At 46.6% G+C, this 27,035-nt stretch overlaps 1 protein-coding gene across 1 annotated transcript in view; it reads left to right on the top strand.

The window, feature by feature from the left end:
• The first annotated feature begins 1,551 nt into the window (after window positions 1–1,551).
• The window catches only part of PIWIL1 (piwi like RNA-mediated gene silencing 1), an 83,512-nt gene continuing 58,028 nt past the window's right edge, over window positions 1,552–27,035 (top strand). Inside the window, exons 1-2 of the mRNA XM_037817071.1 lie at window positions 1,552–1,569; window positions 13,521–13,602. The gene's annotated coding sequence lies outside the window, so the exon portion shown is untranslated. The remainder of the gene's footprint in view (window positions 1,570–13,520; window positions 13,603–27,035) is intronic.

Here is a 27,035-nt window from a genome sequence, read left to right as displayed (position 1 = left end):
CTCGGCTACGGTGACTCGCTGCTGCACTCGTCCCGTTCCACTCCCTGGGCTCATGGGGGCAGGAAGCAACATTTTCCAACCTTTCAAATATTACAAGAAGACCCTCCCAGTGACCCTGCGTTTTCTCTTCTAAATATTAAAAGTTCCTTCACAGCTTCTCAGCTGACGTTGTTTTAAATTCCTTCCCCATCTTGCTTACTTTCCCTTGGATATGGGTTTATTTATATCCCCTTAAATCCTGTTTATTTATACCCTCCCCTTAGAGTGTCATTCCCGGAACAGGCCCTCGTGCTGCGGTCTGGTATGTCCTGAGGAGAACGGACAGGCTTATCGCTTGCTTCCTTCTTTACGCCGACGTTCCACGAAGGCTGCTAGGATTCTTTTTGTTGTTGTTATGGTTACGGCACACTGTTGATGTGTGGTGCTCAGTCTGAAGGACTCTAAAATCTCTAAGCCTTTTGAATCAGTCAGGGGGGTTCTCCAGAGAGGCAGAAGTGGCAGGATATAGGAGAAATAGTATACACATCAGCTCATGTGACTGTGGGGATGGCAAGTCCAAATTCTGTAGGGCCGGCCAGAAACTGGAGACCCCAGTGAAGGTGAAGTATCCCCAGGAGAAGCCGACTGGCTGAAAAAGAAGCAGAATTTTTTTTTCCTGACTTCTGCCATCCTCAGTTCTAACTTTAAGACCGTCAGTTGATTGGATGAAGACATTCTCTCCTGGCTGAGGGCAATCTCCTCTGTTGGTTGTAGATGCAATCAGCTGTAGATGCAATTAACTGACCAATGATGTAAATGCACTTCCTCAATACCCTCACAGTAATAATCAGGCCGGTGCTTATTTGACCAAACAACTGGACACCATAACCTAGCAAAGGTGACCATGAAATTAACATCATACTTTCCTACACATGCTCCTTCTACCCATGTCTTTCCCATCCTGGAGTATAGACTCTGGAGACCAACTCACTGGAGTCAAATCCTAACTCCATCACTGACAGCTGAGTGATCCTGGGCATCTCCATGCCTGATTTCCTCATCTGTAAAATGGGATAATGAAAACTGTATCCACCTCTCAGAAGTGGTTAGAGTAAAAAGAGCTAACAATTATAAATGCTGGCAGTATGCCGGGTACAAATGTAAGCTCTGGTGATTAATTTCCTTATTTTTTTATTCCAAGTATAGGATATTACACAGTCAGTTCTGCTTTAATTTCTGCTTTGAAACTGTGAATTTGTTCCACTGTGATTGATACATTGGGAGTCTCCTTGAATATAAACAAAGTTCACATTTGCTTATGGGAGGTTTTATCTGTGGGAAACACTAAGTGAACGCAGAAAACTGCACCCATCTGCACCGGCGGGAGGGGGATATGTGAGAGGCTGACGTACACATCGGAGCACCCACCAGCTCCCTCACTCCCTGGTTTGTAATGAGCCACCCCACCCCCGTCTGCTGATACGACTTTCCTTCCCGTTTTAGGTGAGGCTGTGCCCACAACTCCTCCAGGACTCGTGAGCTTCAACCCTCCTGGGTCCACTGCCGTCAGCAAGCTCCCCCTTTCCCAAGGTAAGGCCCCCCATTTACTGTAACATGTATCTATTTCCTAACTATTTAATATGTGGAAAGCGGTGCCACTGTTTTTATTGGGTTCCTGTCTTTTTTTGTGTGTCCCTGACAACATTTTTGAGTGTCATGCACCTAACCCCATTTCCCCTAAGCCTGTGGTTCTTTTATTTAATGCAATTTTATTGAGATGTATTCACACACCATGCAGTCCATACAAAGGATAAAATCAATGGCTCGCCGTATCATTGTATAGATGTGCATTCAACACCACCATCTAGTTTAGAACATTTTTATTACTCCCCCCAAATAAAATAAGAATAAAAAAGAACACCCCAAACATCCCATGCCCCCTATTATTTATTTGTCTTTATTTTATTCCTCATCTGCTCGTACATTAGATAAAGGGAGTCAGCCATGAGGTTTTCTCAATCACATGGTCACATAATAAAAGCTGTACAATTATCAAAAAGAATCAAGGCTGCTGTATTGCAATTCAACAGATTCAGGTATTTCCTTCTAGCTATTCTAATACACTAACAACTAAAAAGGGATATTGATATAAAGCATAAGAATAACCTCCAGAATGTCCTTTCAAGTTCGTTTAAGATCACTCAGCCACTGAAACTTTGTTTTGTTTCTCTTCCCCCTTTTGGTCAAGAAAGCATTCTCAATCCCACGATGCCAGGTCAAGGCTCATCCCTGGGAGTCATGTCTCGTGTTACCAGGGAGATTTACACCCCTGGTTGTCATGTCCCACATAGGGGGGTGGGCAGTGAGTTCACCTGGAGAGTTGGCTTAGAGAGAAAGGCCACATCTGAGCAACAAAGAGGTTCCTGGGGGTGACTCTTAGGCACAGCTTTAGGCAAGCCTGTGGTTCTTATCGTGTGGTTTGAGTGAATGCAGACATGTGCCACATTATAGCACAACTGACTATAATGATCTCTGCAAAGTTTCCTCTCGCTCCATTCAGCCCACAGCTATAGACTCTCAAATTGTTTGGGGATCCTGATTATTTTATTCATAATATTTGATATTTCTACTCTTCATGTTACCTGTGAATTTGGTGAGACTGTAACACTAAATATCTATACGGTATCAAGGGGAAAGCCATATTCTGGAGGAGAGTCTTACAAAAAGAAAAACAAAAAGCAAAGTATTTTCAGTATCATAGTGAATTTTAAATACTGTTATCAATTTAATAAGCTATTTTCCGATTTAGCTTCGGGAAGGAAAACTGTTTTCCCTCATTGAAGTCTTCACTGCATAGGGTACCTTACCTAGAAATGTAGGGCGTTGGGATTTGGATGGGGCTTTGGAATCATCCAGCCCCGTCCCTTTGCGGGAGCGATGAAGTGGCTGTGGTTCCAGAATGCAGTGTCTTGCCAACACTGCCTGGCACGGCCAGGTGCTCCCTTCCTGGTTCACAGCCTTCTTCGAACCCCAGGCCAACTCCAAGACCACATGTCGTACAACTCCATCCGCTTGTAACAGCACCACGGCTCATCCAATGCAGACCTGCCGGTTACCACAAGGGTGGTTCTGTAAATCTGGCAGCCCCTCAGGACTGGTAGAGCGAGCAAAAGCTGGCAGACGCTGCTCCGTGAGGGCCCAAGAGCCCGTCCACACCTGCAGCAGCCGCCCCACGGAGAGGGCAAAACCCAAACTTACAGAATGGAAGTCTCTTTACCGTCTCTCGAGTTTCTCCCCTGCGGAGCGGAGACACAGGACTTTCGTTTGCCAGGTGGGGAAAAAATACTTCGCTGATATTGCTTACAATGATAAATATATATATATATATATGCCATCTGAAACACCTAGCTTTATCACTGTAAAGCCTAATCTTTTATTTTTTATTGGAATAATTCTGATGAATTCTATACTTGTATCATCAGGGTTACTTAACTACTATTTGTTTATTTTTGGATCCAGGTAAAGAACTTGTAAGGTTCCTCAGCATAACGTATTGAGTTATTGATGCTCTTGTTTATTGATCAGTTTAGCTAGTCATGTTTTCATCTCTGAAAGCCTGGGCTTGAATTATTCATTCATTCGTTTGTTCATTGGTTTGGAATAGGTAACACTGCCACAGGGCACGCAACTTAAAAGGTACAAAAGGCTGTACGGGAAAAATAAATCACGCTCTGTGCCCCGTTCCCCGCTCACTAGGAGAGGAAACTGCTTTTTATGAAATCAGAATCCGGTGCCCTTCCAGGGGTGGGCGCTGCGTCCCCAGTGCTGAGGGCAGGTCACAGATGGCACTGCAGGGCACACACGGGGGTCCAGGGCTCTCCAGGGGCGTGGGGGGCTGTCCGGACATCTGGTGGGTGGGGGCGGGTCGGCTGCTAATATCCTCCGATGCACAGGGCAGCCCCCGCAGCAGGGAACTGTGGGTTCATAATATCGTTAGTGCTGAGGTGGAGAATATTTTGCTTTTTTTAAAAAAACTTAAGTGATTTTGATTATTCTTCCTCAAACCACGTAGCCCGGGACTTCCTTAGAGTGTGGAGAGAGGGAAGATTTAAAGTCACTGGAGGGCAGGAGCTCAGTCTAATTTCTTCCTATCCCAGCCCCTGGCAGAGACCACGGCAGGTTCTCAGTAAATATGCGTAGAATGCATCACTGATTAAGTAATCACGGGCAGCAGATGTTTCAAATAAAATAAAATACCCCGAACTGCCCATTTGTCCTGTGGCGTAGATTAGGCTTCTAGTCAAGTCTTAGAATTCTGGAATTCTTTGGGCCCAACAAAGACAAAATAGGTTCTGGAGGGAATTTTTCATTTTGGAAATGATGGTTGCAGAGACGAGCTGCCTGCCCTGGGCCCCCGGCGCCTCACCTGTCCTCATTTACAAAGACAAGTCATTAAAATAAGCAGAACGCCTGCCTGGCTTTTAAACGGCCACTCAGCCGCCCTCCACGAAAGGCATCGCGACACGTGCACAAATGAGCGGTGTCGAGGCCGTTTCAGCTTCATCAAAGGCCTTGAAAGGGTCGCCTTCTCTGCATCTCTGCTTTCAGGAACTTTTTCAGGACTCTTATTTATTTGAAATCACAGCAGCTCACAAAGCGCTTTACAAAATGCATCGCGTGTGGCAATCCTAGGGATGACCCCTACAATTCAAGGCCGGATTGAGGTATTATTTTTAGAGAGAGAGAAAAAAATAGATCTCTTTAATCAGCTTTCAAAAAAACATAGTGAACAGTCACTTCTCTTATTTAAAAGTTTAACTTTACTTTCATCAATTTATAATCAGAGTTCCTCTGGTATGTTTGATTCCTGACAAACAAGGATAAAAGTCTGGTGCCCCCTTGCTAATGAGATGATAAAACAGCAGGGATCAAGTTTTTAATTACTGCAGGCGATGCACTGGAGAGGCGCCGACGATATTCTCTATTGCATGTCTAAGTTGTAACTTCAGGCTTATGACAGGCATGCTGAGTTCCACTGCCTTTGATGATCATTCATTTCTGTCTCCTGAGAACATACAAAAATTTCTGAGCTAGCATCCTGGGGGGCTGGCGGTTATTGGCGTAACCTAGCACAGGTTCCCCGCACCAACCATCATTGCTCTGTGAGCTTGAGTTGCTTAATGCCTGCCATTTTACCGGAAGGAAATTGGAGATTTGGAACGTGTAGGAAGGCTGCTAGCTACCCACTGTCTCTCCACCGGCATGAGCTTTCTGTTAGTCATATAATTTTTAATTAAGTGGGAGATTTCTGGTGTTTACTTTTTCATTTCTTATCAAAGTCATGCTTGAAAAAAATTTGATCTTATTTTTATACACTTTTGTAGACATGCGTTATGCTTTTCACTCTAAGCTACTAAACATATTTCTAGTGATATTCCTGCGGTTATTGCAGACAGTTGGCTATCAGGACTTCTGGCTTTCCAGGGTGCCATTGGGGTCGGGGGTGTGGCTTGTGAAGGTCACGTGCACTTACCCTGTTTGAAATGGAAACAGTGGGTCACGACATTATCTTTCATGTTCACAGACTAAACACACACACGCATGTGCATACACACACACACCTCCCTGCACACCACAGCACTCAACCATAAGGGCAGCTCCTAACCCTGACTTTAGCCATGAATCCGGAGCACAGAAGTAATTGATGAATTAGCAAATCTGGATCCAACCAGCAAACTCATCAACCAACTGACCAACCACTCAAGTAACTTCTGAATTAGTAATCGTTGAATACGCAAGTAATTTCTGAATTATGAAAGTAAAAATTGAGTGTCAGAATCACAAGAATTGACAACTTGTAGTCTACCAGGTGGTTTTATTCCTAAGATTTTGAATTGTAGACATAAAAATGCATCATCGACTGCTGCATTGGGGGAAATTATTGTTTTGTTGTTTCACCCCCCCCCCCACACACACACACGGTTAGGAGACAGAATCTAAATTTACAGTATCCATTGGGAATTTCTATTTTTAGCAAAATGACTTTTATGGCCTTTAAAGAAATCATATATGTGAAATATGAAGACCAGAAACTTGCCGTTTATTCTCTTTATGATGAAGGGAAGTTAAAAGTGTTTTAATTACATGGTTCGAATAATATGCAAAATTCCCATTGCTTGCATTTGTCAGGATGGACCAGCTGCTGTAACAAACAATCCAGAACCTCAGTGGCCGAACACAGCAGAAGTTTATCCCTGTTCATGGAGGCCCGATGGGGGTGCACCTGCCGGGCAGCTCTCCTGGGCAGCTGTCCTCAGGGGCAGCGGCAGAGTGCCCCCCAGGCTCTCCACTTCTGGCTGGCAGGAGGGGAGGGGAGAGCTCAGAAGATCCCGGGAGCTTGTCACATTCCACTGAGCAGACGTCACAAGGAGGCTGCACTTAGATGCATAGGGACCCCGCAAGAAAGAGAACTGGCTTGGGGAGCCCCTTGGGTGACTTTTCTGCATTCACTATAATAATATTTTCCCGTATCAAGTGCTTTATGGTTTCCAACACTGGTTTCGGAGTTTTCTCATTTCTCCTTTCCTCAGAATCTCGGAATCTTCTTATTTCTCTCCTTTGCTTTCTGTCAGACCACATGCCTCCCCTTTTTATGATGTCTTCCAGCCTTGGAAACTGTGTTTATAAGCAATTTATACTGCAGATAAACAGTATCAAGATCTTTAATCTGCTGCATAATGTAACTTGATATGAAATTGACCATAAAACACCAGTAATGTAAGCTGTAGATCTCATTCTCATTTTTAAGGATCCAACTGAAATAATTTAAACATTTCGGTAAAATGTGTACATGGAGAGAATAAATAACACCAGCTATCAAAGTGATTATCTTGAAATTCATTTCTGGACCTTGTACTGTCGAGGATAGATTGGTTTTAATCAGAGCATGACTAAAGTTTCATAATCTAATAACTGTGGTACAATTACACTGTACACATCCCTTTCATGGGGGTGGGCAACAGAGAACACAGGATGGGTTTTGAAGTAAAACAATGGTCTGCCATCATTGTCGAGATATATTCTTACAGATGAACATGAGGTGGATGTGTGAGTGAAGTCCCCTTTTTTAAAAATTTTCCTTCAGGAACAAATAGATCAGCACCTGTTCACTGGCCAAAGTGCTCAATGATGAGAATTTTTTTTTAAGGAAAATAATCTCTTAATCTGTTTCATTAGGGCTGGGGGAGGTGAGAGCAGATGGTCGCTGAGTAGGTTCAAAACCAGGAAGGGGTCCGTCAGCGGCCCTAGGCTGTGTTCCCACATCCCAAACCCCATCGGAGTAGACACCGACGCCTGCAGAAGGCCGCCCCGTGCCCTCTGCCTGCCACAGGCCTTATCTCAAGTCCATGCAACAAAAATGCAACGCAGGTTTATTACCCCCTCTCCTTCTTTAACTCAAAGACCTATGGAGAGAAAATGGCAGGTAGAGCCTCATCTAAACATAGATGCGACTGCATGCAAAGCATGTGCTGATGACTTTCGACAGCAGGAGCCATCTAGAACATTCCCTGCTCATCTCTGCTGCAGAGCTGTGGGCGCAGGTGATGGATCAGGCTGCTGCGTCCAGTCTCCCCGACCTCGCGGCCACACGGTCAGCCCCAGTGCCTTGCCAGCCCCTTCGTCACGGGGGCATAAGGGCCCCTGGCTCACCAGGTGACCGTGCTGGCCGTGGCTGTCAGTCCTTCCAGAGCAGATCATGAGTCACCTCCATGACCTGTATCCAAAGCATCAACGTCAACAAGCACTTTGGATCCAGTGACCAGAGAACAAGCACCATCTCCATCATCTGCAGAGTGACATTTCAACAGAAGGCAGCATCCTCATCCCCTCTCGAGAGCAAAGCAGCATCATGATGTGTAAGCATGCCGTTCCTGTAGAGAAGCCGGTGGTCCCCAAGGTCACCCCTGACCCCAGAGAGAAAAGCAAGGGACAAAACCCCTTCTCTACAGGAGGTGACATCACTTACCCGACTGAGGTCTCCTGAGCCCCGTTCCTGCCCTCACAGCCAGGTGAGGGGGAAACAGTGGGAAACCCACCCTTTCTCTGAGAATCTCAGCTCTGCGGGCAACGCGTGTCCTAAGCAGAAGTCCAGAAGCTACGGCGGCTCCCACATGAGGACACCGTGTGAAGGGTCTGCAAGGATGGGGGGCCGAGATCCCCAGGCCTGTTTCCTCTCCTCCTTTCCTGTCTTCAGTCCACAGGGGGCTCGTTTGGGGCAGAAGTGAAGTTGGGGTGGTGTTTCTCAACCCATGGGAGAGAACCACGTCCTTGGTGTTTTCACGTCTGCAGTTGCTCTCCCCATCCCCGGCCCTGAAAAGGGCATCAAGAAGCTGTGCACTAACTCATCCCCTGCAAGTGCTCCCAGCTCAGCCCCTGCAAGTGCTCCCAGCTCAGGCCCTCCAAGTGCTCCCAGCTCACCTCCAGTTCCCCAGACGCAGGCAGCGGGGGCCATGTTGAGAGCTGGGCCTGGAACCCTCACTAAGCCAGGGCGCCATCAGTTAAAAAATATTAAAAGTGGATAGATTCTCACCAAATATAAGCTACAAAATGGAATGGATCGAGTCTCTTAGTACATAAGAATTACTACAGCCAGCTACTTTATAAATTCCTTCTACAATCTCTAAGGCGGTAAGGTTAACAGGAGAGCACTTGTTTATTTATTTTACCACAAAATTGATTAAACAGGAATTCCCGACAGTGATATCTGTCTTTAGCACTCTTCTTTCAGGAGAAGACCATCTAAAGCTTTTAAAGTATATCGTCTATGGTTTTAAGAAATATCCAGCCCCACAGAGGGACATTGTTTGACTTCACTTATACGAAATACTTAGAATAAGCAAATTCATGGAGACAGAAAGCGATTACAGCAGTCCAGGGCTGGGGGTGGGGAATGGGGGGTCACCGCCTAATGGGGATGGGGTTTCTGCCTGGGGTGATGGCAGAGTTTTGGTAGTGAATGGTGGTGATGGTGGTACGGCACTGTGGGCGTAGTCGACACTCTGGATTGTACGTAGGAAAGTGGCTAAAATGGGAAAGTTTATGCAGTATATATGTTACCACAGTAAAAATTTTAAAAGGGGAAAAAAAAAGGGAAACAAAGAAATATCCACCTGATCCCCCAAATCTGATCAGAGCTGCGTTATGACTTTTGTGGGAGCTGGACATTTTTGCCTTCGTGGGCCTGTTCCTCTGTAAAAAATTTGTTTTTATGACTGTGTTATTATAAAGATTGATATAAACCAAGCTGGATTATAGTCACCTTTTTCTTCTGATTGAAAAGAAATTAAAACGTTTTCTGGGCTCCTAAAAGTATGTGGGACCTGTGCCTGCTGTACCCTTAAATTTATATTCTACTGTATTAAATGTATCACATGGTGTATGTATCACATATTACATGTAACATATATTGTAGGATCATGGATTACGTATGTATCATATACTATCTAGCCCTTAAACATCATACAATAAAAATTGATGTTGAAAGTAACCATTAAAGAAAGACCCAAGTTATTCATTATACAGATGTAATAAAGTAAATCCTTATCTGAGAATCCTTTTGTGTTTGCATACTCATTTAACATTTGGAGCTACTTTTTTGAGGTGTCTCCATCATCATTGTCTCCACCTTCAACACCACCACCATCTTCTCCATCTCCCAGGGAGGTTGGAGCTACTTTAAGAGGTGTCTCCATCATCATTGTCTCCACCATCAACACCACCACCATCTTCTCCATCTCCCAGGGAGGTTGGAGCTACTTTAAGAGGTGTCTCCGTCATCATTGTCTCCACCATCAACACCACCACCATCTTCTCCATCTCCCAGGGAGGTTGGAGCTACTTTAAGAGGTGTCTCCGTCATCATTGTCTCCACCATCAACACCACCACCATCTTCTCCATCTCCCAGGGAGGTTGGAGCTACTTTAAGAGGTGGCTCAATCATCATCGTCTCCACCATCACCACCATCATCATCTTCTCCTCTCCCTGGGAGGTTGGAGCTACTTTATGAGGTGGCTCCATCATCGACTCCACCATCACCACCATCATCATCTTCTCCATCTCCCAGGGAGGTTGGAGCTACTTTATGAGGTGGCTCCATCATCGACTCCACCATCACCACCATCATCATCTTCTCCTCTCCCTGGGAGGTTGAGAGCCTGTCCAGGACCAAGGGCAGAGACAGGGGCGCAGGCCCAGGCCCCGTGACTGCAGAGCCCATGCTCTGGACCTCTCCACCACTACACCTCCCGCATGTGCAGTCCTTATTTGAGGCGGCAAAACTGGACTTATCACTATCTTCCTTTGGTAATAGGCTGGTGAAAGTAGGTATTTAAGAGAAAATGGCTGAAAATAAAAATAAATGGGAATAGTCCATTCCTTTAGTTATGAGAATTTTCCCCCTTTACTAAAAATTTGAATCTATAATTATATGCAGAACATTTTGTAGAAACTAGTACTTTAAAAAACATCAACTTCATATGAGTTCTCTTTTTACTCTATACTGATCTTGTTAGAGTTACAGTGATATAGACATAATGTTTTTCTGCTTTTTCCACCTTAATGTCATTTTATGCAGTATCTGCGTTTACACAACAGTCTATCACATCCACTTTTCCACCATTATAAATACTCAGGGTGTAAAGACTCCGGATGTTGTGTTGGAGTGAGTGGCTGCTTGGGTTATATTTGACACAGTCGGACTCTTAGGGCAGAGCTCTTCTCACGTATTTCCTCATGAGCATGTTGATTGAGTGAAGCGTCACGGCATCTGACATATGTCACAATCTATTATGACTTGTAAAACCCAGCTCTATCAGTCAGGAGCCTGCAGCTCCGAGGAGCACAAGGCTCTATTCAAAGTGGCTCAGCAGAAGTTTGCAGAGAAAATGGCCCCAGGTGTCCTCTGGGACCCAAATCTTTTGCATGGTTCCCTTCTGCAGTCCTTCACGCGGCGGCTCAGCCTCTCAGCCTCACTGGCATCCCGGGTCCCAGGATGGCTGCCCAAGTCCCTAAGGGAGAGCAGGGTGGAGGCAGGGGTGGGTGGAGGGTCCCGGTGGTGGCGTCGACCAGAGAGGTAGCCGTGAAGTGGGCGCTGTTGGTGTATTTTGAAGGGGAAGCTGTTGGAATTGCCGATGGCTTGGAGGTGAGGTGTGAGTCTCCCCGGTTTTCATCTGGAGCGGTGGACTGGGGAAGTTGCCATTTACTGAGAGGGGCAGGGGTGGAGAGAAGCGGGTTCGGGCAGAAGACCCCGTGCTCACTGTTGGATTTGAAGGTGCAGGCAGATGGGGAAACAGCTCAGAGAGAGGTGGCCAGTTGCCCAACGTTGCCTAAGCAGTGGCCGGAAACCCAAAGCTAACCCAGGCTCAGAGGACTGTGCTCTCCGGTGCTGCCTCCCAAGTCGTTGCCATTTAGCTTCTGCCTTGCTGGCTGTCAGCCTTTACGGGATCTCATAAATAAAGTTATGACGTGCTTTCGGTGAGCAGTTCCACACTCTGAAATGCTAGAGGTGACCTGTGAGCATTTCAAGGAGAGTGCAAGTTGTGGCTACAAGAGACCAATCTTCCCTTTGGTAATTCATGAAGTTGCCACGTGACCTGGAGAGCCTGGTAATAACAGCACACACACAACACATTACTCTTAGGGGAGGACAGGGGCAGCTCTGATGATGGTTCGAGCTTAGCTGAGGCCACAGTCTGCTGAGAAAAGCTCAGCCAAAAAAGGATGAACTCAGAAGCAGAGAGCCTTCCGATACTTATCAGGAATAGCTTTCAAACTAACAGACTTGTTTCAACTTTGAAAATTAAAACACTGAATACGTGATCAAAGAGATTGGGTCTTTTCCTTTCTTGAAAAGGTTCAAGAGGCAGAAGATAATAACAGAGGAAGCTTAGACTCAATTGTCAGGGACACTTGCGTTCAAACCCAGATCATTATGGTGTGAACGTGGGATCCTGGCTTAACCACCCCCAGCCCTGAGGGCCTTCTCTAAAATGGGAGCAGGAACATCATCGTGAAAGCTTGTTATGAGGATCAAAGATGGTAGAGAGGAAAATACCAGAACCTTGGATTTGCTCAATAAACGGCAACTATGATAATTAGTAATTAATACCAAAAGAAAGGCCTAGCTCTTTTTTGCTGTTGTATCTTAGATGAACTAAAGAAACAGAAGACCCATGTGAATTTAAAAAGGAAGGAACAACCACACACACACACACACACACACACACACAGCTGAGAAGAGGCTGAGTTTGGACAGCTCTTGTTAACCACCCCAGGGAAGGTAAGGGGTGTTCTCCACGAGCCCCAACCTCACGAACCTTCCAGGGCTGGGCACCTTAGGGTGTCAGCAAGATGGGACGGGACCCACCTGGACTCCGAGGAAAGATCCTGGGTCCCTGTCCTTAGACGAGAAAGAGAAAGTCGCAGGCAATAGCTTGATCTGGCTGTGTTTACACATATCCAGGTCAATACGGAGAAAAAGGTCTGAAGACAGACACACAACACAGCCTTAGCAACCATCATCCCCTGAAGAAAAGGGGACTCCGGGCATGGCAGGGGGAGGCGAAGATGGACTTCCGCTTTTTACCCCTCGTATATTTTTTATGATTTAAACTGAACAGCGAGCATTAATCCTTATGTTACTGGTGTAATGTTTAAAAATGTTAAAAACCATTCTAAAACTTAAAATTGCAGAGTATGACAGTAAAACCACAGGACAACATGAGGGTGAAGACATGCTCTACACTGTGTGACTTAGTAATTTTCTAAAGGATATCTGTGTGTGTATTTCTACATAAATTTTATATATCCATTGTGTAGTGTGGGTGTAACTATATACACATTATCTAGGTGCATACATGTGTATATATTTGTGTTTATACAAATTATCTATGTTTTTATATACTGTTTATATGTGTATATACATTATATACAAATGTATGTGGGTATACACTGTATATGTGTATGGATAAATATGTACAGACAGACAGACATGTCTTCTTATTCGGACAAAGGCACATAAGAACCTGGTAAGGGTGGCAGTCTCCAGACAGGGGAACTGGGAAGTTACTGGGTTACTTACTAGTTTGGAGTGAAATCAAGACTTATCAGTACATACCTTTGGAATTTGCTACTTTTGGCACATATTACCTATTCAAAAGTCATTACTGTAAAAGGACAATAGAGAATCAAGCACTTGCTATTTCTCCATGGACTTGTCACTCCTAAATATGTTTAAATGTTTCCCTCTTTTACTGGTCAAAGCCACTCTCGTCAGTCTGTGTGCCTTTGTGTCTTTTCTTAGGACATCGCAGATTGATCATTTTCATATCCTTTTAGCATCACTCAGGGATAGCCAAGTAGGAAATGTGCAAAAGAGCTATGGATTGGTAAGAAACGAAACAAAACTAGTTGTTCTGATGAATGAAACGGGGCTAAAGCTGAACAACTAACATTCCAACACTCTGACATTTTTTTTTAAAGGTATTTAAAAGTGAATTTGCTTTCTGCCAACTGTGAGAAGAAAACATTGAAAAGCCATCTCCTGGCAAAGAGGAAGTGAAGGGTACGTTATTGGCAACTACAATTCCGGCTTCCCTTGCAGATGTGGTTGGTGATGTGTACGACATCAACACACGCTGCATGGTGGCTTATTTAATAAATTCAAAGAAAAATTAAATTATCTAGTTAGCAAAAGGTCTGGCTTACAGAGGCCGGCCACTTAGCCCCGGGCCAGGCAGATGAAAGCACTTGTCCCAGCCCTTGCCAGCTATCTGTACCCCCAGATATCGCACACAGCTGTACTCGGGAGGCCAGTGCTGGCTGTGTGATTCTCCCTCCTGCTATGTTACAAATGCAATTCTATTCTTTCAAGCATGCCTCGATTAAAGAGGGCACATCTGTTTTAAGTCCCCTTTTATGAAAATTATTGAGCTGCCTCGGCATGCTTATCTTTTAATTTCAAAACTCTTTGTAGCAATAACTTGAGATAATAACCAACCATATTTCTATCCCCTTTAAAAAAATAAAGGGTGGGGGGCAGAAAGAAAGAAAGAAGCCATTTTTGCCTTTGAATTCCTTTTTATAATCCCCCACTTTGGGCCCGGTTGGAAGGGGCCCCCCCGCATTTGCGTTTAAAATGGCTGTGAGTCAGGACCCAGCGGGAGACCCCAGGATCAGTCATCAAGTGCCCGGCGGGGGGCAGCTGCTCCCCACCTCCCAGCCGCAGCCAACGGCTCCATTTTCCTTTCTGAGCCGCTTTCTCCAAGCCCCACGCACTGTTTACAAAGTTTCTCCCCCTTCCCTCCCCTGAAGGGGTCCTTCCATGGACAAGAAGCTAGATCACTCTTTAGTACCCCAGGCTCCCAATCCCCAGCATTTTTGTTCTGAATGGTTCATAATAAGCCGGGCTTTATTGACCATTTCTGCTGTGAAGGTGTTGTGTCGGGCTCAGGTTGTTTGGAGACACAGTCAGCAGTTAGGCCAAGAGAGAAACCTTGAGATCCCTCCTCCCTGGTCTTTGCTGCCTCTGAGCATTTGTTAAACTGGAGATTCGTGTGGAAGTGGGAACAGAACCGGGTCAGGCACCGGGAAAGGAGTTGATTTGCACCCCGTCCACCCCCGGCCCGCCGCGCGGCTCCAGTCGATGCTGTTCAGCAAGAGGCTCGGCGAATGCCTTGGTTTCCCTCCGGTAGAGTGAGGATAACAACCTTCCTGGCAATCTTTAAAATCACCTAAAGAAAGGGATCCCTCGATGGACAAGATGTTCCTGGGTGCAACGTTTAGAGGTCAGAGATCAGGCAGGAGGACGCGTGGGGTTGTTGGTTCCTCATTGTCCCCCCACTGCGACGCCCCGCTGCCGTCGTGAGGTTACCCCGTGCCGTTCGCACCGTCAGGGCTGGGGCTCAGGCATTTCCCAGGATGACACCACGGGGCGGGATGACCGGGCACAGCTCCCACGCTAGGGAAAGCCTGTGCAGTTTGCTTTCTCTCCGACTGCACAGTGCCCGGGCCATGCCCTCCTGCCCTTACCCAGGTGAGAAAAGAAGTGAAATTTAAAATGATTCATCCTGCCTCAGTCGGCATCTCTGCTCATCGGTATTGAACGTGGCTGGTGGTGACTTGTGGCTTTCGGTCACAGCACACGCCCCGCTCACCACAGCCTCTTCAACAGGTACTTTATTTGCTATTTTAAAACAGAACGGAATTGAAACACCTTGCTTACCGTCAACAAATGTTTATGGTGCGCCACCAAGGATGCCTCCAGGCTCAGGTGCTCTGGGGGAAAGCAAATGCAGGCCGTGGTTCCTGCAATTAAGACCAAAATCTAGCTGGAGAGGGGAGGTCTACAAAAAGAAAACAATGCAAACCAAATTCAGGATGTTATTGGATAAGTGTAGAAAAAGCTGCGGGAGCATCTACCAAGATCTCAGTGAGCAGTGCTGTTCAGGACAAGCAGAGGTTCTGCTCTCCTAGAGCCCGCGCTTGCTTGGGCGAGGGTGAAAGCAGAAAATAAGCAGGTAAGCCAAGAAAAAGATGGAATTTCAGGTAGTGATGCAGGCTGTGAAGAAAGCAGAGCGGGGCGAGGAGACGGGGAGAGGGGTCTCTAGCAAGCCGGGCCAAGGAGAGGGGTGACCAGCGGAGGAAGGCTGGGGGGGAGCATCCTGGGGTGCAGTGGTGGGGGGAGAAGGACGGGGTGAGGGGGCAGGGCCTGGTCCCCTAGGGCAGAGCTCACCTGCTTCCATGAACATTTGAGTCATGTGCCGGTTTAGATGTGTTGTGTCCCCCAAAACGCCATTATCTTTGGTGCAACCTTGTGTGGGCAGATGTATCAGTGTTGATTAGATTGTAATTCTTTGTATCCATGGAGATGCACCCTACCCAACTGTGGGTGATGACTCTGATTGGATAATTTCCGTGGAGGTGTTGGCCCCACCCATTCAGGGTGGGTCTGAATTAAATCACTGGAGCACTATAAAAGCTCAGACAGAAGGAGCGAGCTTGCTACAGCCAAGACAGACACTTTGAAGAATACACAGGAGCTGAGAGAGGAGCTGCAGCTTACAGAGACATTTCAAAGACAGCCTTTGGAAGCAGATTTGCTGATGTTTTGGAGGTACTAGCCCAGAGTTTGCTCTGAGAAGCTGACACAGAGACATTCTGGAGAACACTATTTTGAAACACAACCTGGGAGCAAGCAGATGCCAGCCATGTGCCTTCCCAGCTAACAGAGGTTTTCTGGATGCCAGTGGCCTTTCTCCAGTGAAGATACCCTACTGTTGATGGACACTTTATGGCCTTAAGACTGTCACTATGTAACCAAATAAACCCCCTTTATAAAAGCCGATCCATCTCTGGTGTTTTGCAAAACGGCAGCATTAGCAACCCGGAACGAGCCACCTGGGCTCTTGATAAAATGCAGCTCCTGACCCCGAAGGTGTGTGGGGTGGGAAATTCTTCATAAAAGAGATGTGGCAGTGCTGGTAGGTGACGGCTAGAGCTCTGATTTCCAACTCCGGTGTCCCCAGCATCTCCTGGAGTGCTTTCCAAAGCCCCAGATGCTGAGGGCCTCTCCAGGTGCTCAGGGTGGAGAACACTGATTTAGGGTCTTAACCGTGGAAGCAGAGAGGGTTGCACTGTCTCTGCTGAGGGGAGTCCTGGGAAGCAGCTGCAAAAAGGAAGGAGGTTTGGAGTTCGACTTGGCGATGTCAAATGCAGAGGCAGAGGCCTTCAAAATGGATTAAAGGTATAAAACAGCTATCTCCACCTGGCACTGCACTATCTGGCTTTTGGGACCAGATAATTCTTTGTTGAGGGGCTGCCCTGTGCACTGTCTGGTGTTTTGTAGCATCCCTGGCCACTGGGTGCCAGGAGCTCCCCTTCACACCAGCGGCAACAACCACAAATGTCTCCAGAAATCGCCCAGTGTCCCCTGAGGGACGACATTGCCCCCTGCTGAGAACAGCAGACACAAATGAAGATGAAGAGCCAGGACCTGACTAATAGTCAACACACACCTGTGGTTCCTGCTTCTGGCGGGGGACGCTCTGGGGCCAGGACCCCTCTCTGGAGGCCGGCAAAGACTGCTCAGGGCAGCAGCAAAAAACAAAGGCTTTGTGAAAAGAAGAAGTCTGACATTGGGGGAAAGACAAGGCACCCACCTAGTCATCATGTGAAAAATCAGAACTCCATTAGCCTTCCTTATACACTTCTTTTTTTTTTTTTTGATCTTTACGACATAGGTATACTTTTTTTTTTAAATTCAGTTTTATTGAAATACATTCACACACCATACAATCATCCATTGTATACAATCCACTGTTCACAGTATGATAACATAGTTATGCGTTCATCACCACAATCTATCTCTGAACATTTTCCTTATATCAGAAAGAACCAGAACAAGAATATAAAATAAAAGTGAAAAAAGAACACCCAAATCATCCCCCCATCCCACCCCATTTGTCCGTTAGTTTTTATCCCCATTTTTCTACTCATCCATACCCTTATACACTTTTAAATACTTATTATTTTTATTTAAGAGAAGGAGCTACTGCCACCTGCCGCAACATGGATACATTCAACAGACATAATGTTGAAGCCAGACAGGAACGAGTGTGCAGTGTTCAGTTCCTTCTAAGTGAAGTTGGAGAACAGGCAAACCAACCTGTAATTTTAGGAGCCAGACTGGTGATTCCCCTTCTAGGGTGGGGAGCCCTGACTGGGGTGCTGGAAGTATTTGCTTCCTGTAACTCAGTGGCGCTTCATGAATGCAAACAGATAGAAAACTTCGTTGGGTTGAACACATAAGATTTGTGCGCTTGATGGATGTCATAGATATACCTAAAAGAACCCCCCCTTTTACAGACCTTCCAGCTTCTAAAGATGTCTTCATCTGACGTAGGGAATGCCTGGGTTGTTTCTGTCTGAACGATAAGATCTATATTGTGTTATTGTCAATTGCTTACAAAACTTGGTGAGAACAGCATCCAATCTGTAAGGGGCTGGACTGCCACTGTTGGGAAGAAAATGCACTCGTCCAGCTACTTGGGATATCTTGCACCATTTGTCTATATATTCAGGCCAGAAGGAGCTATCATCAAACTTCGAATTCCCTCCATGAGAGACAGTGGGCATCAAAAATAATAAGACGGAATGATGGATGAATAGAGGAAGGACAGACAGAGAGAGGTGGTGAGGCAGGGAGAACCAAATGTTACCTATGGAATCCAGGGTGTGGATTCCACCCTATAATTCTTTCCATTTTCCCAAATGTTTGAAAATTTTCACGATAAAAGTTGGGGAGGGAAATCAAGTCCTTTATCCCTTCTGTTTCTGCTGAGCTAAAACACCATGAGAGTTTTTAATAAAGCAAATTTCATTTTAAAGCTCTGTTTTATTTTTAACCAGTGTCACTCATCCTGACCTTTGTTACAGTAAGGTTATAATTTAGGAATATAATCTAAAACGAAATACCAAAATCCATTTCTGGGAATACATTTTTTTTTTTTAAGTTGAGATGATTTCTTAAGAAAAAGACTTTTCATATCTACTTTGGGTAATGTATACAATTCTTTTAAATTCAGCTGTCTGGGAGGAGTTCCCAGCATCTTTTTTCTGAAGAGTGCCCAACTAAGGAAGAAATGAACGAGAACTCTGGGAGCGTGAGGTCAGGGAGTCAGTGAAGTCACCGGCTGCCTCCGGTGGTGCATCTGGGGACTGCCGTGGATCTCGAGGGCCTGCAGAGGACAGGCCACCGCGGCCAGAGGGAGGGCAGCGGAAAGCACAGGAGGGCACGCTCCAGCCACCGCCACGTCCTCCTGCGTCCAGACATCTTTCCCCAGCGGCTCCTGGAGTGGCCTGCAGGGAGGTGGCCTGGCTCCGGCCATCAGTGTCGCCCGCCGTGATCCCGGATCCGTCACTGGGGATGCGGAGAAGGAGGGTCTGTGCGGGACCCGGCCTGAGTGAGAGGCGCCAGGGACGGCAGCACTGCGCAGCCGGGGATGTGCAAGCTAGCACCCACGTGGCCTTGCATGCCGCAGCCCCGAAGCCTTGTTCTTTTACTCCCCCAGATATTCCACCCGCTGCCCAACGTCCTTTTCATGCACCCCCTTTCCTCTTCGCTTAGCCTGGGTGGCTCTGTTGCTTAAGACCTGTGAACGGTATTGTCTGTAAGAGCTGGAGGCTGCGGTCATGTCTTCATCTATTTGTGTTCACAATGCCCGGTGGACAGTTGTTGAACTAAGGACAGAATTAAAGCACGTCCTGTCAAACAAGGTGGCTCTAAGGAAACACCGAACGGGCCAACTTCAATACCGAACACCTATCTTTAGTTTCCACCAATAGGATTAAAAAGAAAAGCCCTTTTATCGAGAAAAGGAAAGTGCACAATTAATAAAAATTCATTTTTCTGAAAAGAGGCTCTATGAGAAAAAGAGAGTATATGCCCTCACATTGCTTTTAAGACACTTGGAAATAAATCGACTCCGCAGAACCGTCAGGACCGTGGATGTGAGCAGCTGGTGCGGGGCCCCGTTCCGGCTCTGCCGGCAGATTCCCCACTAGCCTCGACCTGACTGACCCTGTGGGAAAACGCCATTGGCTCCGAGATGCCCTCATTTGTAAGGAGGTTCAGGCATCCCAAAGAATCACTCCAACAACTAAAGAACAAAACGGGAAGGACAATTCAACAGAAATCACTGAAGGGAAAGAGAACCTTGTTGCTTTCTTTCTTGTTTCTTTTTTTTAATTCTTATAATGAATAAGAAGCCGAACCAAGCAGTCACCCGGGACGTTGAGGAGACCCCATGGCCTGGTCTGCTCCGGGGCAGGACTGCAGAGGCTGTGGGCTAGGGGCAGCTCGTGGGCAGAAGAGGCTTTGTCAGGCAGCGTCTCCAGGATGCCACCCCTGCTGGGAACGTGCTGGATCCAACAGCCAAAGGTGTGTGCTGAACCTCAGGGTGCACCCCCGGGGCAAGAGCTCGTTTACGAATAGAAGCCCTTGAAGACGTACTGTCATTAAGGCGAGGCCTCGTTTGTCCGTAGGGTCTTCTAAGATCCTCTTGGGTATGGGTGAACCGAATCAGGGAGGGCCTCAGTTTCTATGGCTGGAGGCCTTTCGGAGAGAAGCCAGAAACCAACAGAAGTCAGAGAAGATGCTGGAAGTCAGCAGAAACCAGAGGAGGAGAAGACGGGGAGAGAGAGAGAAGAGAGAGAGAGTGTCATGTGATGGAGGCAGAGATGCAAGCCAGGGAACCCCAAGGATTATGGAAAATGAGCACTGGAATGCTACAAACTTTGGGAAGAAAACACAGCCTGGCTGACACCTTGACTTTGGACTTCCAGCCTCTGCAATCATGAGACAATAAAATCCTGTTGCTTGGCCGGCGAGTGTTGGCGTATGTCACAGCAGCCCTTGCAAACCAAGACGGGCTGCTCTGTTGACCTGCAGAGTGTGTTCTGCTGCATCTTTCTGGTGGTTTGAATTCATTCATCCAACCCCTATACACTTATTGAGCTCCACAGTGTACAGTGTGCCAAGTTCTGCACTAAGGGCTGAGGATAGAGCAGTGACCCAACCAAAGAAGGCTCCTGCTCGGGGAGCTGGCACGTATGCATCTGTGCATTGGATCTGTAATACCATTATTGTGATGTGAAACATGAAGCTGAGTGGGACGGAGAAGGTTGGAGGGTGTGACTGTAGGTGGGGTTAGGAAAGCCCTCTCTGGGGAGGCATCACCGATGGAGAGGACTTGGTTAGGGGTGTGTGAGAAGGAGTGATCCATGCTCCCAAATTTCCTCCTGGGAGTCCAGGCTTGTGGGATGAGGTCAGGAATTCCTTGGAGCATGTCAAATTTGAGGTACTTGGAGTCTCCAGAAAGGAGTATCAAGGAAGCAGATGGATGTTTGTGGATCTGGAGGTCCACGGAGAGGCCAGGACGAGAAGTGCAGCCTATCGGGTGCACCCCTGTGGCTGTGCCATGAGGCCATGGGCAGTGGGATGCTGGGGGCAGGTGGAGGGGACCCAGGACCACCTGGAAAAACCCCAACTCTGAGTGACCCTGACGAGGAGGAGGGTGAGAATCGGGGAGCGTGGCGGGTTTCGAGGTGTCTGGCTAATGGTGTGGAATCCCCAGGCAAGTTGAGCACGGCCTCCTCGTCGCCAGGAGAGGTGTGGTAACACCCCCTTGGGGGCTGCGGCGGGGAGCAAATGGACTGGGCCTTACGTGGTGCCAGTGGAATGCCCAGCACCTGCCCGGGGGACGAGCACATGGGCTTTATGCTTGTTCTAGGGATGGGGAAGCAGGTGCCTAGAACAGGAGAGAAGAACCCGGCTTAGCCGGCTGTCCTGGTGTGAGGGCTGCTGGCACCCTTTGCATTCTCATAGCGTCCCGATTTGGCCTCTAAATCACGCAGCCACCCCCCCACGGCACCGTGCAGGGACGTGGGCAGCACACCGGCTTTCCCTTGCCGTAAGCCTCACCTCTAGGGTGCCCCAAAGTGGGCAGAGCTGTAAGCTCAAACTGGGGGACCCACGTGGCACCCCGTTCCAGCACAGGGTTTCAAAAGTATCAAAGTCGGGGCTCCCAGAGCAAGACGTCCCTGTTATTCACGCAACCAGTAAACACGATTGCCAAGCAAAACCCATCGTCAAGGTTTTAGAACTGGATGACTCTTTGAGCCTCAAGCCTCTCACAGATATTTTCACATTTTAAATACCCTTGTAAACTAAACTCCTTTGTGAAATGCAGCTTTAAATATTCTAGCCTTGAAGAAAAAAATCCTGTCCTGGAGATTTCTTTCCACGCATATGTAAGTCATGCATTTATAGAGACGAGTTTTTATTTATAATTTATATTCCTTTGATGAATAGCTGTCTGTGGTGACAAATATTCCATGGAATCCCGGAGATCAAATCCTTATTACATGGTGTGATGTTATAGATTATATTACATGGATTGATTTAAACTACAGGTATTAAAAAGATTTATAGTTTGTGAGCTGCATAACACCAAAAAAAAAAAAAGAGCCTTTGATGTTTACAAACAAAAATACTTTATTTCATTCCTCAGGGGTGATAAATTAAAAGGTTAGGATATTAAGGTATATTAACAAGAGGATAGGGGAAAAAAGACCAGTGTGACAATATCATTTGTTTAAAAAAGATTGGTTATGTTTGTATAAATGGGTAATGTGAAGAAACTTGACCATAGAGCAAAAAACAGAGGCCTTTTCGCCCCATGGACAGCCACAAGAAAATGAACATAAGTGACCCGCTTAGAAGAACACAAATTGTGGAAAAGTGACAGCAATGTGGGTTGAATCTCCTGGGAAATTTCAAGAGCTCCAAATGATTTCATTAAAATGTATTTTTTTTGCAAATATCATGGCATGATCACAAGAAAAGAAATTATCTTCAAGAGGCTGGGTTTTTAAAAATAGTTTTATTGAGCTACAACTCACATACCATAAAATTCACCCTTTTAAAGTTGTAATTCAGTGGTTTTTAGTATATTCACACTGTCATATAACCATCACCACTATCTAACGTTAAAATATTTTCATCGCCCCCAAAGAAACTGTATGACCGTTTGCACTCACCCCTCATTCCCTTTGCCCCAGGCTAGGCGAACATTAATTTACTCTCCACCTTTAGGCATGTGCCTGGTCAGGACATGGCATGTAAATGGGATCATACAATACAGGGTACTTTCTGCCTTGCTTCTTCCACACAGTATAATGCTTTCAGAGTTCATCTTTGTTGTAGCTTCATTCATTCCTAGGCTCAATAATATTCCACAGTATGGATGGATCACATTCTGTTTATACATTCATCTGTTGGTAGAATTTTGGATTGTTTGTGATTTGGGGCCATTATGAATAATACTGATATGAACATTTGTGTCCAAGTTTTTGTGTGCACATATGGCCATGTGAGTTAAAATGCTTTCAGTTAGAAGTAGCTTAAAAAACTCAACATGGCCTAAATAAGCAAGTCATGTATTGCTTCATGAATCTGAAGCTCTGGTTTCAGGTATGGTCTGATCCAGGAACACTATCTTTGCTATTTCCTTGGTGTTTGCTCAGTTCTTAGCAGGCTCTGTCCTGGAGGACCCAAGATGCTGGTAGTTCCCTTGACTGCTTGCAGCTTCCAGTTGTGGGGTGGGAAGGAGGTCTGCTTTCCAAGTGACCCAAACTAGTTCCCAGAATTGAGTTTGAGGCCCTGGCTTTTCTTACTTTATCCTTTTCCCTTCCCTTAACAAAGAGGGCGGGGCGGTGGTGGCAGTTTTTTTTTCTGTAGAGGGTGAACACTTTAGGCTTTGGCGACCATGGGATTTCTGTTGAAATTGCTCAACTCTGTGAGAGCAGATAGAGTGAAGCAGCTATAGACAGAACATAAACAAGGGGGTCTGGCTGTGCTCTAATAAAACTGTATTTACAATCCCAGGCAGCAGGGTGCATTTGGCCCATGCCCATCCCTGCCTTAACCAACCACTGATTGGCCCAAACCCTGGCACTGTGGTGGGGTCAACACCGTTGAATCACGTGGCTAAGAAATTCAGAACATTGTTAGAAAGAGAAAAGGGGACATAAATGCTGCAAAGGCCAGGCAGGACTGGAACTGAAGCACTACAGTAACATTGTGTAGGCTTTAATATTTATAAAGTTTATTCTAAACCAAAGCCTCTGAGCAAAAAATACCACCCATGCCAGAAGTAGACACTAAACAAAAGAGTTTGGGAAGGTTCTCAAAACACATGCTTGTTTGGTCTTTTTCTTGCCTGTGTTTCCTTTTCCAGTGTCTATCTGTTTATATTCTTGCTACTTCACCTCTATTTCAACTACTGTAGTGATATATCTATATCTACATCCATATCTATATTTATATATAATGGTGTAAGTCCTTCTTTGTTATTCTTTTTCAAAACACACTTACCTATTCTATGAGGCTGTTGTAATCAGGAGAGAGAAAGCACACAACTATTTAAACAAGGGAGATTTAATATAAATAATCATTAAATTAGGGTAACAGATTAACTATAAAATGTAGGGTACCATATGATTGAGAAAGAAAGGTCATATTTGGAAGCAGGGCCCCTCCCCAGCTGGGGTTCAGGCCCTTGGAGAAGGTTCAGGGGCAGCTCACTGGCTGGCAGAGGAGATTCTGGTTTACCCAGCAAGAGCGGGTCCCTGTCTCCACGCAAGCAGGAAGCCACCCTTGGTGGCACAGGTGAGCTGCAGCCGGTGGCCAGGTCCATGGGTGTGCAGAGGGAGTGGGGTCCCCAGAAGGGAAGGAAGCCCGGAGCATGTGGAGGGGCCACAGGAAGGCAGCCCAGCTCCTGAGCGACTGCACAATCTGGGCCTGTGGCTGGGGCAGAGCCTCACCTGGGCTGGCACACCTGGGCTGGCACACCTGGGCTGACACGTGTACTCTCCTGTGTGCAGGCACAATCAGTTTTATCTGGTCCCCAAATTCATGCCATTGGAATTAAAAGAAATATTTCCATTATTTTGTAGAAATTGAATACCTTTACAATACTCAGTATTCTCATCCGTGTAGTTTTATATCCACCAGCAAAGTTTTAGAGTTTCTTCTTAGGAATTCTGCTTATTTTTTGGTCACTTCCTTTTATATCTCTTATTTCCATTTCTCCCTGCCTTAGCTGGAAGACTATCCAATGTGAGCAGTGACCTCAGTCTCTGCTGATGTGGATTCCTGTGGGAAGGCCTCCGTGTTTTTAGTGTTAGGGACGGGAGCTGACTGTGAATTTAAAGAAAATGTCTGTTATCATCTTAAGGCTTTATTTCTAGTTTGCTTTGCGTTTTATCAAATGCCTTCCCAGATTTATCAAGCTAATTGTGTGTTCAGGCTTCTTTAGCCAACTTGTGTGTTGAATTATATTAGTAAGTTTCTAAGTAAGTGAGCTCTCCTTCCGTTACCAAAACAGACATTAATTGTCCATGGTGTATGATCTTTTCAGCACAAAGCTGAAGTTGATTTTTTAATATTGTACTTAAGATTTAGAGATCTTTTACTGTAGAAGAGAATAATCTCTCATTATCTTTCTTGAATGGTTAGGTTTGGGATCAGGATTAGGCTGGCTTTGCACAACAAACCAGGAAGGAGCCTGTCTTTCTCTGTGAATAAATAAATGAGTTTTCAAGTCTTGGAGATTTGAACTCTGCACAGTCTTTCTGTCCCTCTGGCCCCTGAAAATGCAGATTCCTCACCAGTCTCTCGGCCTCTCGTCTCTGCCCCCCAAAAACTCACGGTCAGTGTTTTGATTCAGATCCCAGCCATCTGGCCCTAGACCCCACGTTCCTAAGCTCAATTCCACACTATCTCCAGGCAGCACTGCCTGAGCACAAATCCTGGCCCCATTGCTTGCTGTGTGACTAAAGGCAAGTGGCACAACCTCTCTGTGCCACGACCCCTGATCTGTAAAAGCGAATAATAGTCCCCTTACCAGGGTTGTGGGGGTGAGATGAGCCCACATGTGTACATGCCTGGCCTGGAGGAACTACTCAGGAAACCCTAAGCGCTTGCCATTGCTATTGCTGCTGTTTTCAAGGCCCGTACGAAATGCCGCTCTCCTCACGGAGCGCTGCCCGGCTGCGTCTCCAGGGGCTCCGCGCCATTGGCTGGTAGGGAAAGGGACACATTGAGACAGCGATTACAGTTTTGGTGGTGCTATTTACACCTCATAAGCCACAACTGAGACATCATTCTACCAGCCCTGAGTGCTCATGATCCCACGTGTGTGCACACACACACGTAGGCACAGTGCACATACAACTGCACACTTGTGCATCTGCACACATGCATGCCACACACATGCACACACACACCTATATTTGTAGTATACACAAATATGCTCTGCAAATGCACACCACCATACAGACACATACACATACACCCACACATGTAATACATACCTACCCACACACAGGCATGCACACACAATACACATCCACACACATACCCATGTGCACACACACTTGCACACATGCTATACATACATATACATACACATGCACACACACACATGCATGCAGGCACAGTGCACATGCACCTGCACATCTGTACACATGCATGTCACACATAAACACACAACACACATACATATGCAAACACATACACTCTGGACACCATATGCATGCACCCATGCACGTACCCACGTGTACACACATACTTGTACATATGCCATACACACATATACATATACATGTGCACACACACACACATGCACTTCTCATTAGACAAGACATGACCGACATTCCCCACTGTCCCCTCCTGCCTCGTGTCTGGAGGAGCTGAGCTGGGTGGACATACCCCATATGTACCCTCAGCCGTTGCCATGTGTGGGAAACCCTTCCCTCTTCAGGGTCCCCTGTCTCTGCCCCTGGGACGCCCTGTTGTCCTTTAGCCCTGCCACACCCTGTAACTCATCCTCCATGGAACTCTCCCTCCTCTTCTGCATGAGTGGACTTTGTCCTGGCCAGACCCTGATGACAGGCTTCGTGCATCCTATCTCCAAGCGCCTGAGAAGTGGTCCCTGCCCAGCTTCCTCTCCCCTGGAGCACAGTGGGGCAGAGGGATGAGCCGGCCTGTACTGATGAGGATCTAGTGAGGCTGGGCCCAGGGCAGGTATTGCAGATTGGCCACATTCAACATTAATTGAAGCCCCACAGGAGGGCAGCGGGGAGGGGGACAGGGGAGCAGGGGAGAGGCAGAGGGGGTGGGAGGAGGGGGCAGGGGGCCTTCATTTCACAGGGGAAGAAATTTAGAGCTTCTGGGGGTTTGGGGATTGTCCACGTTCACGCAGATACCTTCCCTGTTCTTCCTGCTTCCCTGTGTGTGCTGTTGTGGGTTGAATCATGTTCCCACAGAATGTGTGGACACCTTAACCCTCAGTGCCTGTGAATGTGCCCATGTTTAGGGTAGGGTCTTGGGGATGTGATGAAGCTCAGATGCGGTCATGCTGGAGCAGGGAGGGC

Source organism: Choloepus didactylus, chromosome 23, assembly GCF_015220235.1.
Source record: "Choloepus didactylus isolate mChoDid1 chromosome 23, mChoDid1.pri, whole genome shotgun sequence".
Classification (NCBI taxonomy): Eukaryota; Metazoa; Chordata; class Mammalia; order Pilosa; family Megalonychidae; genus Choloepus; species Choloepus didactylus.
This window is presented reverse-complemented; position numbering and strand designations above follow the sequence as displayed.